Source organism: Echinops telfairi, unplaced genomic scaffold (assembly GCF_000313985.2).
Source record: "Echinops telfairi isolate 266 unplaced genomic scaffold, ASM31398v2 ScPeMD7_2565;HRSCAF=3150, whole genome shotgun sequence".
Lineage (NCBI taxonomy): Eukaryota > Metazoa > Chordata > Mammalia > Afrosoricida > Tenrecidae > Echinops > Echinops telfairi.
The window spans coordinates 7,113,735-7,132,232 of NW_022106463.1; the positions used below are offsets into that span (position 1 = coordinate 7,113,735).

Sequence of the window (18,498 nt, forward strand, 5' to 3'; positions counted from 1 at the left end):
GGAGCTGCGGGGCCGGTATCGCCCAGGACTGCAGCCTGTAGAGAAGGAAGGCGGAGCCGACTTGGAGCAGGAGCGTCGCCAGCGGGGTCCAAGAGGACCCCAGGAGCGAACACGCGCTGCCGCCCCTCGCCCCCCTGCGAGCCCTGAGCCCGCGGGCCCTGGGAACCCAGGACAGTGCCTCTCCTAGCCACCGCCGCGCCGAGCGCGCTGCGCGCAGCTGGTCAGTAAAGTCGCTGCCTGGAACCTGAGGACGCGCGGTGCCGTAAAGTCGCCCAAGTGCGTGGCCAGGGCTGCAGAGACCGAGAGTCCGTTAGGCTCCGGAATTGCGTGCCCAGGAGGGGCGGGTAAACTGGACCCCAAACTGCGGTCCGCTCCGTAGCAGAGGCGGTCAGGCCAGGCGACCCCAAGAACCATCGGAGCCTGGGAGCGCAGAGACCGCGAGCCGTTCGCGCGGAGGTCGCCTCGCCTAGCGGTCAGCGCTCTAGGAGATTTAGGAACCCGCACTCGCCTCCACTGTCTGCTGGTCCCCAGTCCCCTGGGCGCAGTCAGATGGCACAAGCGCCTTTTTGTAAGCATCTCAGAAACGTTAAAACCCAATAACGTCAAAGGAAAAAACCATCAATTCTTGCCACGTTTCCCACCAGGAAAATCAGTAGAGTTAAGCGTATTTAGAAAAACAAACGAACGCAAACAGAAACAAAACTTGTAAAAGCAGTCGTTGTTGATCGGTTTCCATCCAGTCGGTTCCGACTCTTGGCGACTCTATGCGCAAGCCTAGACGGCTGGTGGCGGGGAGCGTGGCGACTCGAAGCGAGCCTGTAAAGGGGATGGCGTCGAACGGCCCCGGAGGGTTTCCGAGGAGTAACCGTTCAATATTGGTTCTCAAAAGAATCGTTTCAACTGATCCCCATAAAACCGGGAAACTGCGTCCAGGGTGACGTCTTGCCAGAGATATGAACTGAAGCATTGTCCTTTCTGAGTCCCAGCATGCGTTTTGTTCTGAAGCACACCGAAATGGAATTGCGAAGGATTCCAATAATTTGCCCAAGTTACCTCCCGCAGGTAAAGGTAAAATTCATGTGAATTCCGGAGCGGGCATGAGGGAAGCATGTTTTCTTGATTTCCCTGCTTCGCAGAATAAAGTGAAAACTATGCTTGTCTAGGAAATTACTGATTTTTTTTTTAAGAAAAAAAATTTTTTTTTGTGCTATTGATTTCTTTCTTCCCTGGAGGTTCTATGTCGACTCCGGGAAATGCATTTCTATTTTCTCTTTGTGATGATGGTTTTACAAAAGTAGTCTTGCCCTCATTCTCGAAAGGCGGATGCTGTCGTTCTCGTGTCCCATCTTTATTCACTCAACTTTAAACGTGTTCTACCGACAATGTTCAGTCTCCAAAAAAGGGAAAAGGTGGTTGACTTCAGTGATGTACCTGTTGTTCTGTTGGGAAGCGGCAGAAGTTTAACCAAAACGTGGGTGGGCGCCGCTTGGGCTTTCGACTTGGTTCTTTTTTGACTTAAGTGGGGGCGAGATTTCAAAGAAATCTCGGCGTGCTTTTGTGATTCAGTAAAATGCGCGCGTGTGTGTGTGTGTGTGTGTGTGTGAGTTTCCGGCAGCCAGGGGACCCTCCACCTCCCAGGTGATATCCTGGGGGAGGGGGCATCGCCAAGTCTGCCTTTGCAAGTCCGCCGCGGTTTCTGGGCGGCCAAGGCCGGCTACGGAATGCATCGGGCGTAGCCAAACGTTAGTCACCTCTGCTTTGCCTGCGGCGTGCAGACTGGGGGAGGGCTGCCTCCCTAGAGAAGTGGGTCTAAAGAAGAGCCCAGCCTCCGTCCATTGGACCATAAGGGTCTGCGGGCCGCCTTTTGGGGGACCTCCTCTCTGCGCGCTAAATCCTAAAAACGCGTTAGCATCTTTGTGCGTTTTAAAGATCGTGTGCCTGTGCGCACTCTATCTAGCGGGACACCCCGAGGTGTGAAACGACCCCCAGATTCAGGAATACTAATAAAGGATGATCCCTATAAAGAGTGGACGGACATTCTTCCAGATGCCCTGGGCAGGAGCACTGGTCGATTAGTGGTTACGAGTTGGGTGGCTAACTACAAGGGCAGCAGTCAAAAGCCACCAGCCGCTGCTAGGAGAAAGAAATGAGGTTTTCTATTGTAAATTCCTGGAGAGGAAGTTTCGCCCAGTCCTACAGGCTATACCCAGAATACCTATGAGTGGAAGGGAGTGAGATAGCCTGGGAAAAATGTAAAAACATGCCAATAATTCAGATCCTTCCAAACCCTCTCTCTCCATCAGTCTCGTCCTCTATGCAGACTGCCAGCAGTCCTGCATACCCCCCACCCTCCACACCAACGTCTCATTTTTCTTACTTTAAAAGTGACATGCCCCTCAGTAGAGCCGGAGGACACACACACACACACACACACACACTATTTTCTGTCTGTTGTCATACCCAGTTTATTGGTATAACTAAGCAATCTGTAGGCTGTGGATTTCTGAGGGAAGTTCACATCAGCAGTCACATTAAAAGTGTGCCCCAGAGAGCACCCATTTGGAACAGTGAACCCCTTCTCTCCCAAGAGCCATTTTCAGCAGATCTGTGCAAAGGCTGATGAAGTCACACTTTTCCACGTTATTTTATTTTTCAATTGCTGATTGGAGATGGTCCGTATTTCCCCGCGTTGGCAGTCTGCGTAACTTCCCAATAGCAATATTCATCACGTTGCCGATGGATTCTGCACGGCTCAATGTTTCCTTTATCAAAATGGAGCGCCGAGAGCTCAGTTCCTTGTTAGCTTTCTTTCCTCAACATTATTCTGCGATCAGCGACCCAGTGTCCTTTCTAGTGGCCCGGGAGAGTTTTCTTTTTCAGAAGTTAGGATAGATGATTGAATTTCAAGGCCCTGGTGGTGCAAAGGTGAAGCACTCAGCTGCTAGCCTAGAGGTCAGCAGTTCAAATCTACGGCCTGCCCCCCACAGAAAGATAGAGGCATTGGCTCCCCTAAGGATGAAGCTTTGGAAACCCACACGGGCAGGTCTAGCTGGATTCCATTCCAAGGCACTGGATTCATTTGATTTAAAAAGAACTTTAAAGAGTTCTGGGTTTGGGGAGGGGAGTACTAAATTATTGACATTTCGTTTAACTTTGCACCTACTTTATGTAAGAAACAAATCCAAACAATCCCCTTCTTCTGTATTTCCCAAAGTTAGCAAGACACCTCTGAACCTACTTAGAAGGTATATAAAATGAAAGTTGAGAGTGCTTTACTAAAAAAAAAAAAGGAAAAAAAATAAAGTTTTATATAAACTGTTCCCCCCTTCCCACCCCCTCCCCCCAAAGTTCAAGTCCTTAAAGAAGACCTGTCCTAGTGGCATGGTGTTTACTCACTGGGCTGCTAACCAGAAGGCCAGCAGTTCAACACTATAAAGAGTTACGTTCTCAGAAACCCACAGGGGCTGTTTCTGCCCTGCCCCATAGGGTCAGCTCGAGTCAGAATTGACTCCGTGGCTGTGAGTTTGGGTTTGCCAGCTAGACACTAACATGACGGCTGTTGTGGACATTGTCTTGGGGAGTTCAGCATCTGGGTTTGTCACCATAAGCAAGTATCGAGACAGGCTAGATGCTCTTGTCATGTTTCGTGTTGTGCTGTGCACTGAGCTGGGTGGAGGGAGAGCTTGTCTTGGTGCCGGGAATTTAACTGGAAAGCTTGCTCTCTCTCGGTCAACCACAACCTCGTGCATCAGGCTCTTGCGGTGGCAAAGTTAGGAGTACCTTTGGGATATCAAGTGAATATCATTAACTTTCTAGTGTATTTGTCATGGTAGGGTAGAAGGTAATTTGAAATAACACCAGGTTTTAGAGAAAGAGAGAGACGCTTTTTTACAAGGAACAAATGTATATATCCCTGTGAGTAGTTACGAAGCCGTGGTGATGCAGTGGGGAATTGCTCGGCTGTGAATCCAAAGATCAGGAGTCCCAACTACCCACTGGCTCTGGGGGCAGAAAAGGCCTGTCGATGGAGTCTTGTAAAGATTGCTATTGTGGTTGGGGGCCGTTGAGACCGTTTCAATGCCCCGCAGCCACAAGCACAACAGAACAAAACACTGCCTGGTTCCGCACCGTCCGCATCACCGTTACTGTGTTTGACCCATTGTTGCAGCCACTGTGTCGATCCATCTGGTCGAGGGTCTTCCTCTCCTTTGCTGCTCAGATACTTTCGCACGTATTATGTCCTTCTCCGAGGACTGGCCCCTCTTCATAGCATGTCCACCTACGGGACCCTTCTGCTCAGTCCTATAAGATCCGTGAGTCGGAACCAACTGGACAGCACACACCAGCCGCCACCAGTAGTTAGAAGCAGAAAAACATCTGTTGTTTTGGGTTTAAGAAACCACACAGAACAGAACGCCCTATTCCTCCCCAGTGGCCTACAGAGGCTGCAGACACAGTCTCCTGACAGTTGCTTTCCGGGATCCTGGAGATTCCTCACATGTTACATGACCGGGTTTATGTCAGATGGCATAGTGAGTTACATGTGAGGCTACACACCATAAGGTCAGCACGTTGAAGCCACCAGCTGCTCCCTGGGAGAAAGAAGAAGCGTTCGGTTCCCATGAAGATTCACAGCCTGGGAAACCCACAGGGCTAGTTCTACTCTGTCCTATGAGGTCGAGCTGAGGCAGGATCGATCCGATGGCAGTGAGCGTGGAGCTTGTTCTTTAAAACATCAGCTTGATGTTGCCCTCATGAAGTGGTAATTAAAGATAGGGGTTCTATAGCAACGTGTGGTGAAGAAATCACATCCTGGCTATCAGAAAGCATCAGCATCTGTGATCTTAAAAGCTTGTCTTAACACAGGCAGCTATCTAAGTGGGGTGTTAGCTAAGTCTGCACAGGAGGAGGAAGGAACACACTAGCCCATGTGATCCAAGGCTTGAAATAATAATCCAAGATCAGAGGAGGGAACTGCATTAGAGCTTAAATTCTGAGCACTTTGTTTGCAGAAGGCAATGGAGGGCAGTAACAGTCCAAAACCCATTAGAACTCCCCACCCCCATGGATTACGCTTCCGTTGGGTTCCTTCGGGCTGTTAACCAGTGAATTAACCACAGGCAGAGTACATTGGGGAGTGGATGAATGGTGATGCAGTTAGGTTAAAATTTTAACATCTTTTCATTTGTTTTCCCTTTTGATCCATTGTTACTTTGTTCTCATTTCTTTTAGCTTCTGCTTTTTCTTGGACTGAGGTTTTTCTATGTTTTTTTTTTTTCTCGTTGTTGGGAGTTTTGGTATGATTTCCTTTATATGAAATCCAGGCTACGTAAATCCATAGAGACACAGTTCCTTAGGGTTATGGCAGGAGAGGTTGAAGGGTAATGAGGACCTACGCATAATAGGTACAAGAATGAAGAAAATATTCTAAGATTGATTGTAGTGCTAATGGCACACCTCTTTTTCATATAAACCAATGAATTGCACTGTGCATGAACTATATGCCAATAAACCCGTTGGGGAAAAATGAGGACCTAATGCCTGGGGTTTAAGTGGAGAGGAAATGTTTTGAGAATGATGAGGGCAATGAACGTACAAATGCGCTTTACACAACTGATGTGTGTATGGATTGTGATAAGAGTTGTATGAGCCCCTAATAAAATGATTTAAAAAAAGAAAAGAAAAGAAAATATCAGCTTGAGGGTAGGAAAGGAACTGGGGAGCCTGGGGTCATCAGGGGAGGGCTTGGGAGGAAAGCGCTGGCGGAGCTGTCTGCTGCAGGGGGCGGTTCATTAAGGAAATGGTTCCATTGAGGCTGCTGAAGAGAGTACACTCCGTTTCCTGCATTGCTGCTGGGCCGGATGTGGGGAGCAGTCAAGAATTCCTGAGGATTTCCCATCAGTCTTGGTAAACCTTGAGCTCCAGAAGCCAGTGTGGGTTCCTGCCCCTTCCCTGGGTGCCATGCGTGCTCCTGGTGAGACTTCACAGACATTCACACCTTGGAGGGGCAAGACGGCCCCTCACAGAGCCTGCGCGCAGATCCCATATTGTCCTCGGTTTCCCCAGCTCCGGCTCCGCACAGAGGGACGCTCCTGCAGCTGTCGAATGGCATTGCCGCAGGGCTGGCATTTCCTTCGAACTCCGGCTGACTCTTCCAAACAGGCTTTCTTGGTGAAAGCAAGATCTTCTACAACACCACAGTTTGAGTTTGAACCTGCAACCTTTAAGGCTCGTGGGCAAATCATTTTGCACCCATCAGGCACCTTAAAGCGGAGCCCTGGCAGCCTAGTGGTTACAAGTTGATCTGCTAACTGCAAGGTCAGTAGTTTGAAACCACCAGCAGCCGCTCCGAGGGAGAGAGATGAAGCTTTCTGTCCCAGTCAAGATGTAGTCTCGGGCAGTTCTACTTTTATCCTACAGGGCCGCTGTGAGTATCTACTCTTTGGCAGTGATTTTTAAGGGGCCCTAAAACCCCTGTTGTGTCGATTCTCACACTCAGCACCCCCTGGAGGCAGAGTACAACTTCCTGTAAGGCTCTGTTTCCAGAAGCGAGGGACCAGGTTTTCTGCCAGTGGGGGGGGGGGGAGACGCTGATGGCAGAGCAGGTTACTTTGGGCTGTTAATGGGAAAGCTGGTGATTCGAACCCACCCACCACTTGCGGGAGAAAGATGAGGCTGTCTGTTTCTGTAAAGAGTTGCAAGCTCAGAACCCCACAGGGGCAGGGGTCTGTCCTGCTGGGTCTCTATGGCTTGGGATAGATCCCACGGCGGTCCCACGGCGGGGGTGGGGGTGGGGGTGGGGTGGGGGTGAGGGCTGTGTTCAAACGGACAACGTTTTGGTTAGCAACTGAGCAGTGAACCATTATGTCACCGACCCACTGTCATCGAGAGGACCCCCATCCACGGGGACGTAACGGCTCCCGTGGGTTTCCAAGACTGAACTCTGTACAGGATGAGGAGACCGCCCCATCTCTGTCCCGAGGAGCGAAGGGTGGTTTCAGACTGCTGACCATGAGGTTAGCAGCTCAACGCCTAACCACGACTCTTATTTTAAAATTAAGACGATCCAAATTTTGATTGCTGAAGGTCTTAGTGACTGGGGACCCACCTGTGGGCAGTGGGCTGTGCACTGAGAGAGTTGGTTGAAGGCTGAGTGTTTGCAGGGAACCGTCTCTTGAAATGCTGTGGTCTTCATGTGGGACCGCATGGTGGCCTGAAGACGCACCCTAACAGGGAGGCAGAGTGGGCTATGCGTTGGGCTGCTAACCACAGGTCAGAGGTTGGAAACCAACCAGCTGCTGTGCGGGAGAAAGAGGAGGCTTTCTATCCCCACAAAGAGTTCCCCCCATACGCAGCTCGGTTCTGCCCTTTTGGGTCAAGAACGATTCAGTGGCAGTGAGTTTGGGGTAGGGGTGGGGTGTGGGCAGCTGCTATACTTGAGAGGTGCTTATAAAGATGGCTCAGGCCTCAGTCATGCTCCAGTCTTCCTCTATGAGTTGAGACCCACTCAACGACCCCAGGACTTCCCCCCCCACCCCTCAAGCCCCCCAAACACTGCCAGCATTTGCTGATATGTCTGTGTCTTCCTCTGGGAAGGAAGATCTTGTCTCAGTTTTCTGTATGGTCTTAAAACTTAGCTGCGTGGCTGGTCTGGTCTGTCCTTTGCCCGCAAGTGTTGGGATGTTTGAATGAGAGAATGGATGAGCCTATAATCACAAGGTAATGCAAGTGGCCAATGCACCCTGCTGCCACCTGAGAGAGGGGCTGGTGATTAAAGTCCCTCTGGAGGCACCGCAGAAGAGAGGCCCAGTGCTCGACTTCTGAAAGCACCCATCATGGGAAACCCCTTGAAGCGGGCACGGGCTTCTTCTTTGGCCCACGTGGCCACGCCACAAATCGGAGCCAACTTCACAGCAACCAGAGGGCCTCCGTTCTGGGGAGGAGTGGCCACAAGGAGGACATCAGCTGTGACCCTCAACTTTGAGAGCCAAACACACAGCCAGCCACAGACTCCCCTGCTGCTGGGCGTGGACCCCGGCCACAAGGGCTGGCTAAGACTGTCCACACGCTGCTCTGTCTGGAGCAGGCTCAGCCAGCGTTGAGGCAGTGGTGCCCCCAGAGTTCACAGCTAAAGTCTTGGCTGCAGATGCTCCCGCGGGTCCCGTGTGTCCCAGGATTGAGTAGGAAGAATCCTGGGATGAGAGCCTTGGTGTGCTCCCCACTCCTTAGCCAGCCGCAAGCCATGGCCTCCTGTGTGACGGGGACTGATTCTTTCCAATGGGGATCGTCAGCCCTTTCTCTGGCGGTGCTGCTGGGCGTCCTTGAACTTCCCACCTGGTGGTGAGCAGCCTGCAAGACTCAGAGGCTCACTCTGGGACACAGCTAGAAAAGGGATAACAGTTGAAAGTGACTCTTGGCGAGCGTGTGTGTGTGTGTGTGTGTGTGTGTGTGTGTGTGAGAGAGTTTCCAGCGGAGTCAATGGCCAGGTCTTCATTCTGTGGTGCCTCTGTGTGGGTCGGAAAAACACACCGTTCCGTCCGTGGTCTAGCACCTACCCCCAGCACTCCCAGGGGAATCCTCCGTGCTACCCATGTTGCTTGCTGTGTGTTGTCAGGTGGATTCTGACTCGCAGCGACACGACGCTGTGGGACAGGGCAGAACCGCTTCCTAGAACTTCCGAGGCGGCTCTGTGAACTTTGTGACACACGAGTTTGCCATGAACTGGAACTGCAAGTTGTCATTGTCCTGAGGAGCCTGGGTGGTGTAGTGGGTTACATGCTGGGTTCCTAACGACAAACAAGGTCAGCAGTTCAAAACCACCAGCCCCTCTGTGGAAGGAAGACGAGGCTTTCTAAAGTGTTCCAGTCTCAGGAACCCACACGGGTAGTCCCACCCTGCCCTTTCCTGTCGTTGTGAGTTGGAATCGACAGGGTGGCAGTGAGTCTGGAGTTTGGGTGCGGTTCTCGTTGTCATGGTGATGGGCTGGCAAGGCAATTCCCACACACAGTAACCCTGTAAGACAGAGTACACTGTCCTGAGAGTGGAAACAAGGATTTGGGTAGAACGCATCTCAAGTCGGCCGTGCAGAGTTATAAGGCAGCATCACAGAACAATAGACTGTGTTTGTGGATCTTATTTCCAGGCGAATCCCTGTTCACTTCACCCAAAAAACGAAACCCAGAGGGGCCCTGCCAGGCAGACCTGAAATATGTCAGCCTCACTCTGGGGGTGAAGAGGGTTACAGGTGATGCTGCAGGCCACGAGGGCAGCAGGGTGGAGCCACCAGCTGGAGAAAGAGGGGGCTTTCTGCACCTATAAAGAGGGGTTACGGTCTGGGAAACCCAGAGAGGGCAGGTCTACGCTGTCCTACGGGGTGACTGAGCCCACTCAACGTCCACTCGATGGCAGAGTGCTGAGAGAACAGAGAGATTAGAAAGCTGATGTTCAGGAGAGCGGAGCCTTTGGCTCTCCTGTTCCTCTTCCTCCTCCTCCTCCTCCCCCACCCACCCCACCCCCGTCATCATGCAGCTCTTTATCCAAAGGGCTCTGTCCCTGGCAGACCCACACTCCCCTGGGGCTCCAAAGAGGCCGAGCTCAGGAGTAAATGACGAGCAACTTCATCAAGCCTCCACCACCTCTGTGAAGCCAAGTGTTCTATATTTCATCTTGCCCATTTCACAGGCATGCATGTATGCATCCGTGTGTGCGTATTGAAGTCCAGCTTCTCCCAAGGGCCTTCAGTGGAAAACCCAGAAAGGAAGGTTAAGATCATGGAATTCCCCGACAAACTCTTTGTACCGGCCTCAAATTGGGAAAACCTGGCTCCTGTGAGGGGTCTTCATGCCTTGACAATGCCTCTGTCTCGATAGGGAAGGACCTGTGTGTCCGCTGGGGGCTGGGAGGACGATGGTGATTCATTCTAGAAGAGAGCATGGCGGGGTCGGTCCCCTGTCAGCCTCCAGAATCGTCCTGAGGGAGAGCAGCGGCCAGTGGGGAGTGCACTGGGCAAGTCACACGTATCCTGCTATTGATGGGGAGAACGGGGGAGCCCTAGCCCTGCGCCCAAACCACACCTTCCTTGGCATTTTTCCCACGTGAAGAAAGTCCGTCCTGCTGTCCTCCCTCTGACGGCCAGTCGGAATGAAGTCTTGTGTCGCGTCCACGAGCGAGCCCTGAGCTCTGTGCATGGCAGGCTGGCTCTGGGAGCGGCTTCCACAGCAGAGCAGTCGGTCGGGTGGGAGGTGGGGCATTTGGGGAGGGAAAGGTGGCTTCCGGGTGGTGGGAGGGAGACTTTTCCCTACTGAGCCCTCCCAACCGGGATGGCACACAGGAAGCTGGACCTGGGTTTAGGTCACTGGGACGGTAGGCGTGCGATGACAGGCCTGCTGATAAAGTGGATGCACCCTGGCTACTCCCGACTCCCCCGACCCCAAGAGGATGCCAAGTGAGCCCCAGCATGATGCCAAAGACACACACCCCTGTAAACTGCTACAGGAGTAAGGTCAATGTCGTCCCCCTTGGTCTTTTTTCCTGGAAAACATTTTCAACCGCACAGATCTTTGCCCCACGTTCACCAAGCTTAAAGGACCCGGGTAGCTCAGTGGTTACGCATCGGGCAGCTGTCCATCCCCAAGGACATCAGCTCGAAGCCACCAGCCGCTCCTCAGGAGGAAGGCGGGCAGGCAGGGCTTTCCACTCCCCCTCGGAAACCCACAGGGGTTGTTCTGTTGCTGCCTCCGGGTGGCTGTGAGTCGGCCTGGACTCAGTGGACAGCAGTGGCAGTGTGTCTAGCATCTTCTTCTACAAAGCCTACGGTCTAAACAAATGCAACGGCAGCGAGGGAAGAGCTCCTGGGTTTCAAGGTGAAGCAAGTGATGTATCTGTGGCTGAAGACTGCTCCCACGTGGTCATGACTTCTGGGTGGCTGACTGTGACCATGCGGTGTTCTCTGGGCCAGGGGCCAGCAAAGGCCTTCCGTGGATTTGTTGCCCGACAATGGAAAGAGGAAGCCTCCCATCCGTGAAGGACCCCTGGCAGCAGGCGTGGTCACTCGTTGGGCTGCTCAATGTAAGGTCTGAAGTTCGAGACCACCCCCAGCTCCTCGGGAGAAACCAGACACACAGCCTGCGAGTAGATGCTGACCCGGAGCCACCCCACAGGACAGGCTAGACCTGTGCCCTGTGAGCCTTGGAGACGGTCACTCTGTACGGCATAGAAAGTCTCCTCTTTCTCCCACCAAGCGGCTGGGGGTGGTATTGTTGACCCTTCTGATCACAGCCCAGTAAGTAACCACTACGCCACCGAGGCTTCTGGGAAGGGAAAAAACAGACGCATTGCCATTGAGGCGACCCTGCTGCGTTCCAAGGCAGTAAGTCTATACAGGAGTGGACAGCTCCTCTTTCTCCTGCAGAACTGCCAGCCCACTGCGACCCCAGGCACCACTCCACATTCAGAATAAGCATGAGGTCCACAGCGCACATTCTCCGTCACAGCAGACCAGGTGACAGTTACTCTAAAGGACACATTTGTGGAACTGCCAGAAGTCACCTCGTCTGCCCAGCGCTCTGCCGGCCAGGTGCAGCACCGCAGCACCGCGAGCTGTAGCGGCACGCAAGCCTGGTTCTCCCGGGTCCTAGTACCGAGGCGCACAAAAGCACAAGCACGCATGCGCCTAGAATCCCAGCGCTCTCTCTCTCCTCACCCCTCCCCTCCAATTGCTGTATGCCCTGGCCCCTGCCCCAGTTAGAACAGGAAAACGATTTCCCACACCCACAGGGACAAGTGAATCCGGGCGGGTTGTGCCTCGATTCGTCTTTTTAATATCGTGTTATTGACAACATGGTTCACATACCACACACTTCCATAATTCAGTCATATTAAAAAGAATTGTGCACTCATCTCTACAATCAGTTCCGAACATTCTCTTACCTCTTTGTAGTTCTTATTAGCTCCCCATTTCCCTCACGCCCCCAATAAAGCCCTAATCCAGTTACTGTCTCTATAGCCTCGCTCATACTGGAAACCGTTCCCGCCCCCGCCCGCGCCCCCCTCCCACCACAAAAAAAAAGAAAGAAAGACCAACAACAATGACTAAACCAGAGAACCAACGCAATCGAGGAAAAAGCAGGGGGTATCAACTAGAACACATTTACGATGTGAGCGTTAATTCTTTATGCTCTTCCTTGATTTAAGGCCAATTGTTGGGTGGGGTGAGGGTGGGGAGAAGCACCTTCAATTAAAATCCAGGCTAACTGGGAGACCCCAGCTCCGGTGCTACTGCCGAAAGTCCCAGGGCCTCAAGGGCAGCTCTTGGATGCTGGGCCATCGATTCTGATTCAGGTCACCCTGTGTGACAGGGCAGGGCTGTCCCATAGGGTTTCTTGAGCTGTCCTCTTTAAGGGGGCAAGATCACCAGGGCTTTCTCTCGGGGAGCCTCTGAGGGGAGGGGGCTCGAACTTGGGACCTTTTGGTTAGCAGCCGACTGCTGGAGCATTTAGCATGTGGGCTGCAGGAAAGAGCGACAGCCTCAGAAACAAACCCACAGGGCCACTTCGACCCTGTCCTCCAGGGACCCTATGAGCGGAAATAGGCCTTGATGGCTGTGAGTTGTCTTTTTATTTGCCCGGTTGGCAGAGGGAACATGGATTCTCTGACCTTTCTTTGCCGTCCTGGAATTGAGCCTGACATGCATGTAATAAAATACTCTCCGTGAAAGAGCTAAGGAGCACCGGCGGCAGAATGGGGTAACTGTTGGGCTGCTAACCACAAGGTTAGGAGTTCACAATCACCATCTGCTGTGTGGGAGACAGTTAAGACTTTCTACTCCTATACTTGATCTTAGTCAAAAGGCCGAGAAGCGATAAGACTCTGAACTCCTATGAAGGGTTACAGTCTAAAAGAAACCCCAGGGCCAGTTCTGGAATCGACTCGATGGCAGTGAGCTTGGTCTTTTGCTTTTCGTGGAAGTCTTAAATCCAACCAACTCCCTACGTCTCGTGAGTCTTGCCCACAGCGCCCATAGAGGACAGAGTGGAACTGTTCCCTAGGGTTTCTGAGACCGGGCGTCTTTACAGAAGTAGACTGCCTCAACAGCTGGAGCAGCTGGTGGGTTCAAACCACTGACCTTTGGGTGAGCATGCCCAGTGCTTAGCTCAGTGTGCCACGAGTACACCAATGGAAGGCTAAGCGAGGAGTGTAGTCTTCAGTCGATGCAGGAATGCAAAGCAAAGCGGGGAGTTTTGCCTTTTTACAGCGCCACGTTTTCAGATCCAGACGCTTGCAGAACTACTACAAGGCCCAGCGCTGAAGGCTGGAATCTCATTCTTTATCATGTACCAGACTAGCTCTCCTACGAATCACCCCTGGTCTCCCCTGTGGCCGCATTCCTCACCTTTCCCCCAACCCTTGCCACCAGCCCAAAGGATTCTGATTTAAGCTGTGGTCCATGACATCTTTAAATGAAACACTCTCCATCTTTTGAAATATGTTTCATTAACCTCTCACAACCTTCGTCAAAGGCTCGCGGTCTGAGACTCAGGTGTGAGAAACATGAAACTCGGGGGATCTATATTTAGACAAAGAGGTAATTTCTCATATAGGATTATGTGTGGCCGAGAAACCGTAGCCTGCCAAAACAAACACAGATGGGTCGCATCTGAAAGACCCCTCATCCTCAGAACCTCGTTGAAAACGAATATCCATTAGAAATCAGTGCGACATACTTCCCTTTAACTCCTTGCTGTGGGTTGGGGGTGGCGGGGACGCACAGAGCAGTAGGTCACATGCCTTATTTCATTTCATCCCCGGCTATCCCTCAATGTCGCACTGCTTTCTCCACTTCCTCCCTGTACTTCCTATTTTCATTCCTCTCCCCTCCTCACCCTCCTCACATTTGTCCTTGGGTTCATACCGCCCTTTTGATCTCAGATGGGTGTGTACCTCCCTGGCGCTGCGGTTCCCCTTCTAGACCTGTCTACTGTTCGGTTGAACATTGGGCCACAGGGGTCAGGCTAGTCCTGGGCCTGAAGGGTGACTAAGGGCCAAGGTTTTGTTGGCTCTGTCCGTCTCGATCCGATCAGTAAGGCTGGTGGTCTCTTTTATGGTTTTGAGTTCTGCTCCACATGTGCACTCTCCCCAGGACGCCACACTGCCAGGGCCTTCGAATAGGATCCCTTTGCAGAGCAGATGGTACCATCTAGCTCTTCTGATCTCAGACAGCAATAGTGAATAGTTGAAGAGTAAGCACCATCGGATCTATTCATAGAGCTGAAGGCGCATTTCCAAGCAACACTCAATGTGTTAAAATGGCAACTTAAATGGCTAACATCCAAAAGGGACAATTAGAAGTGATTTGAAATTGGCACTGGACTAAATGGAAAAGGTTGCAACTTCGGGGAAATAGCAAGTATGATGCAAATAATTTCATGAGACCTTTCCTACCTGGTGTGATGTGACCACACAGGAGTGGAAAACAATGTCTCTAAGCCTACTACAGCTTCCCCTTAGAGAAGCCCGGAGTGTGAAGTTTAACATGGATGCCCCCCCACCCCAGGGGGAGGGGGTGTTGCAAAATGTTTCTGAGAAAACTCTGTGACTTTTCTTTTCCATTTTCCCATTCGCTTTTTGAAAGCCCCTCCTCCTGTGGGTATGTAGGAGCCAACCCTCGTCCAAACGTTTAACAGAACTCTGATGATTTCAGCCGTAAGGTGATAACAGCTTTATTGAGGTAGAATTCAAATGCTTTGGGGACCCGTCTTTAGGGAAGGGCATCGTGCTTGGGAAAGGAAGGGTCGGGGGCAAAGAGGAAGCCCTTCCCCTCAAGGAGGTGGATTGACAGAAATAGCGGCTGTGACCACAGGTCAGGCGGTGGCAACGGTGGCAAGGATGGCACAGGACCCGGTAGCGTTTCCTTCTGTTGTTCGTGGGTCGTTATGAGCCAGAACCACCTAGGGGCGCCCACCAGCCACCGCACAGCCCCTTGTGAAGGATGTGAATCAGTGGGCCTGGGCTGGCTCCCAGGCGCGCATTCATCACCGCAGTCTGACTTCAGCCCCTTTTTCATCACCCCAGAAAGAAAGTCGCCACTCATTAGCAGCTAGTTCCTCTTCCCCTTTTCTCATGATTCCTGGAAACCACGCAATGTGCTCTCTGCGGATCACTGACTTCCGACTGACACATCAAAGCTCGTCCACGTTGGAGCAGGAATCCGTCCTTGATTACTTGTTCATTGTCCAACGACAGTCCATGGTGTGGAGACCACGTGTTGCTTACCCAGCGGTGGAGTTGGTGGGCGTTTGGGGTGTTTCCACGTTCTGGCGATTGAGGGATCGTCCTCCCAGGAGCCTTTGTGTGGGCACAGACTCCCCTCTGCTCTCCTGAGTGTGGGGCAGGCAGGCTGGATTCATGTGTGACCGGGCCAATTTCCCCATACCTTCCCCAACACCCTGACTCCTAGCAGCCCTACAGGACGGGGCAGGACTACCCCGCGGGGTTCCCCAGGCTGTCTTCCCTACAGAAGCCGAATGCCACCTCTTTCCTCCATAGAGCAGCTGGGGGGTTTGAACCGTTGGCCTCTCGGTTAACAGCCTCGAGTTTCCACCGCTGCATCAGCGGGGCTCCTGCTAGCTGTCCTAATGAGTGTGAGACGGCATCTAGTTTGCGTTTCCCTGGTGGATCACGGTGTTGAGCTCCTTTTCAGGTGCTCGCTGGCCATTGGAGGAGCCCTGGTGGTGTTGGGTTCCCAACGCAAGGTCAGCAGTTCGAAACCACCAGCTGCTCTGGATAGAGAAGAGACTTCCTACACCTGCAGAGAGTTTTGGTCTCGGGAACTCACAAGGCAGCTCTACTCTGTCCCATGGAGGGCCCTGCCGAGTTCATGGCGGTGAGTTTGGCTTGATTTATTGGCCGTTGGCATCTCGTCTTTGGAGAAACGCCCCCTTACATTGCACCGGCCGTCTTTTAACCAGATTGCTTGTCCCTCTAGCACGCAGGCTTGGGACTCGGGGGCAAAGTGAACCTGTATTTTTACGTGGACATCTACTCATTTGTCCTCCTGAAGTCAAAGAGGACACTCCATTTTGCCTAATGTGTTTATTAGGGGAGTTGACAAACCAGAGTTGGAAAACGCTGAAGAGACAGTGTTTTCTCCACTGCGGGGAGGGAGGGGGGTGGCCTTGCAGAGCCTGCTTTCTACCTGAAGCTTGGCGTGTAGGGAGAGAAGGAATTCTTGTCCATGAGTCAGAAAGCCCCATTCTCTGTATGCCCCACTGCTGGAGAGAAGAAGGAAGTGATGAAGACAATCTAGTCCCAAAGAGAGCAGTGTGATCATCAGCACTGAATAGGAGTCGGGCCCTGGGGCTGGTTTTGTACAGCTGTTTCACCCACACATCCTGATCTTAATAGATTTTCTAACAAAGGCGTGCGTGACACGGCTCCTGCCCAGGGTCTGCGTGGAGCCTTTTGTTGTCTCTTGGTAAATACGAATTTCTATGACAGGAGGACACCTGTTTGCCACGACTCATTGTAGCCGCTTCGATGCCAACAATGACCGCTCAGTCCACCGGGCGGGAGGGAGGAGGGGAAAGGGGGTCAAATGAATTCTTTGCAACCAGATTTCTAGGCAACTGAGGAAATGGTGTGGAAGGCACTCATGACTTCCTCTGGTGACACCAGAAGAGAGGAGAATCCAACCCAAGACGGATCGCCACCAGGCAGAGGTCCTACCCGCCCTCCGCACTCCAGTTCTTTCCTCACCCCATTCTGATACCAACCATCCTTCCCTCCGGCACTCGCTCCTTCTCTGCTGGGTTCCGTCACGGAGGCCACGACCACACAGAACTCCCAGACAACGCTCCTGGCTGTGAGGGAGGGGTGACTAGGGGAGTGAGCAAACCACAGTCGGAAAACACTGATGACACGGTGTTTCCTCCACAGCAGCCCCTCTCCCAGCCAGCAGCCACATCTCTCTCTGGTCCTCAGCTTCACAGTCTCCTTGGCCTCTGCCTTGGTCTGCGGACTGGGGAGCCTCCATGCTGCCTCATGATCTCCGTGTGGTTCCTCTGCTCTGTCCAGTGGTCTCGCTGCGCCCCCCTCGGGGCCTCCGCAACCTCCCGCCATTCAGACAGGGAGCTTCTTTCTTGGTGGTCACGGGATTTTCTTTCTTTCTGCTTCTTGGATGGCTCTTGTATGTCCCCCCGCCCCCAAAACCCCAAAACTCACTGCCATCGAGTCAATTCTGACTCATCGTGAACCTATAGGACAGGGTAGAACGGCCCCCGTGGGTTTCCAGGACTATAGCCCTTTCCAGGAAGAGAAAGCCTCATCTCTCTCCCGGGGAGCAGCTGATGGCTTCCAACTGCTGACCTGGGAGAGTTAGCAGCCCAGTGTGCTGCCCACTAAGCCCCCAGGGCTCTCGTTGACTCAGAGGAGTGGTGAGGCAGACCAGTCCCTCCCTCAGCACCCTGTACAATGCCCTGTTTGCACGGTCTTGCCCAATCACTTGGTGGGAACTACAAAGACACAGATAGGAGAGCCGTCTTGAGGCACTACCACTTCACCATCGTGACTGCGATCAAAGCGTGGACCGTCTGGGGGCCTGTCCCTCTGACCAGAGGAAGTGTTAAAGTTACAGCAGCTCCACCCTTGGCAGTTCAGCAGGCAGTGGGAGTCTGTGAGCTGAATCTCAGTCGATGTCCAGATAGCCATGCAGATGTTCATGTACACCCTTCAGAGCTCGGAAAGACTGGAGGTTGTCTTAACTCACGCAAAAGCTCTGCGGTAGGATGCCCTGGACGGCAGGTCAATCCATAAAGATTAACCCAATGCTCTTGAGTTGAGTCCAGCGCATAGGGCCCCTGTAGGACGCAGTAGAACTGCCCCTCATAGGGTTTCTAAGTCTATAAATATTTACAAGGCTCACCAGGAAACACACACACCCCCCGCCATAAAGATGACATGGAAACACTGTGGTGCGGGTCCGCCTTGTCACCTGGAGATGCTGAATGAGCATGGACCTGAAGGTCCCACAAGACGATGGGGCTCATGTCTCACATACATGTGAGCTGCATCCTCCTTGCTCCCGGGGCGATAGTAAACCGCCTCAGAGAAATACACACGAAGGAGCCCTAGCGGTTACCCTTGGGCTGCCAACCACACAGCCGGTAGTTTGGAAACACCGGCCACTCTAAGGGCATTAGACAAGGACTTCTACTCCAATACAGAATTACAGCTTGGGAACCCCACCAGAGCATTCTGCCCTGTCTTACAAGGTCTCTCTATTGGAACCAACTCAATGGCAGTGAGTTTGGTTTGGACCCGCACATGCGCCTAAAACACTTGAGGACCGACGCCGGCGTATTTCGCTTGCCTTTTGCTTCCCTTGGTTTTCCTGTGAAAAAGTGTAGCCTGGGTGCCGCTGCTCATCTTTATGAGATTCTAGTTTCCTCGTCACGGAAGGCCAGTGATGGCCACCAAGTGTCAAGTTCCTTGTAGCTAGGGGTT

General features: G+C 52.5%; 1 protein-coding gene across 1 annotated transcript in view; it reads left to right on the forward strand.

Annotated features, from left to right (window-relative positions):
- FLT1 (fms related receptor tyrosine kinase 1) overlaps nt 1-18,498 on the forward strand; it is a 181,090-nt gene that overhangs the window by 2,260 nt on the left and 160,332 nt on the right. The window lies entirely within an intron of this gene.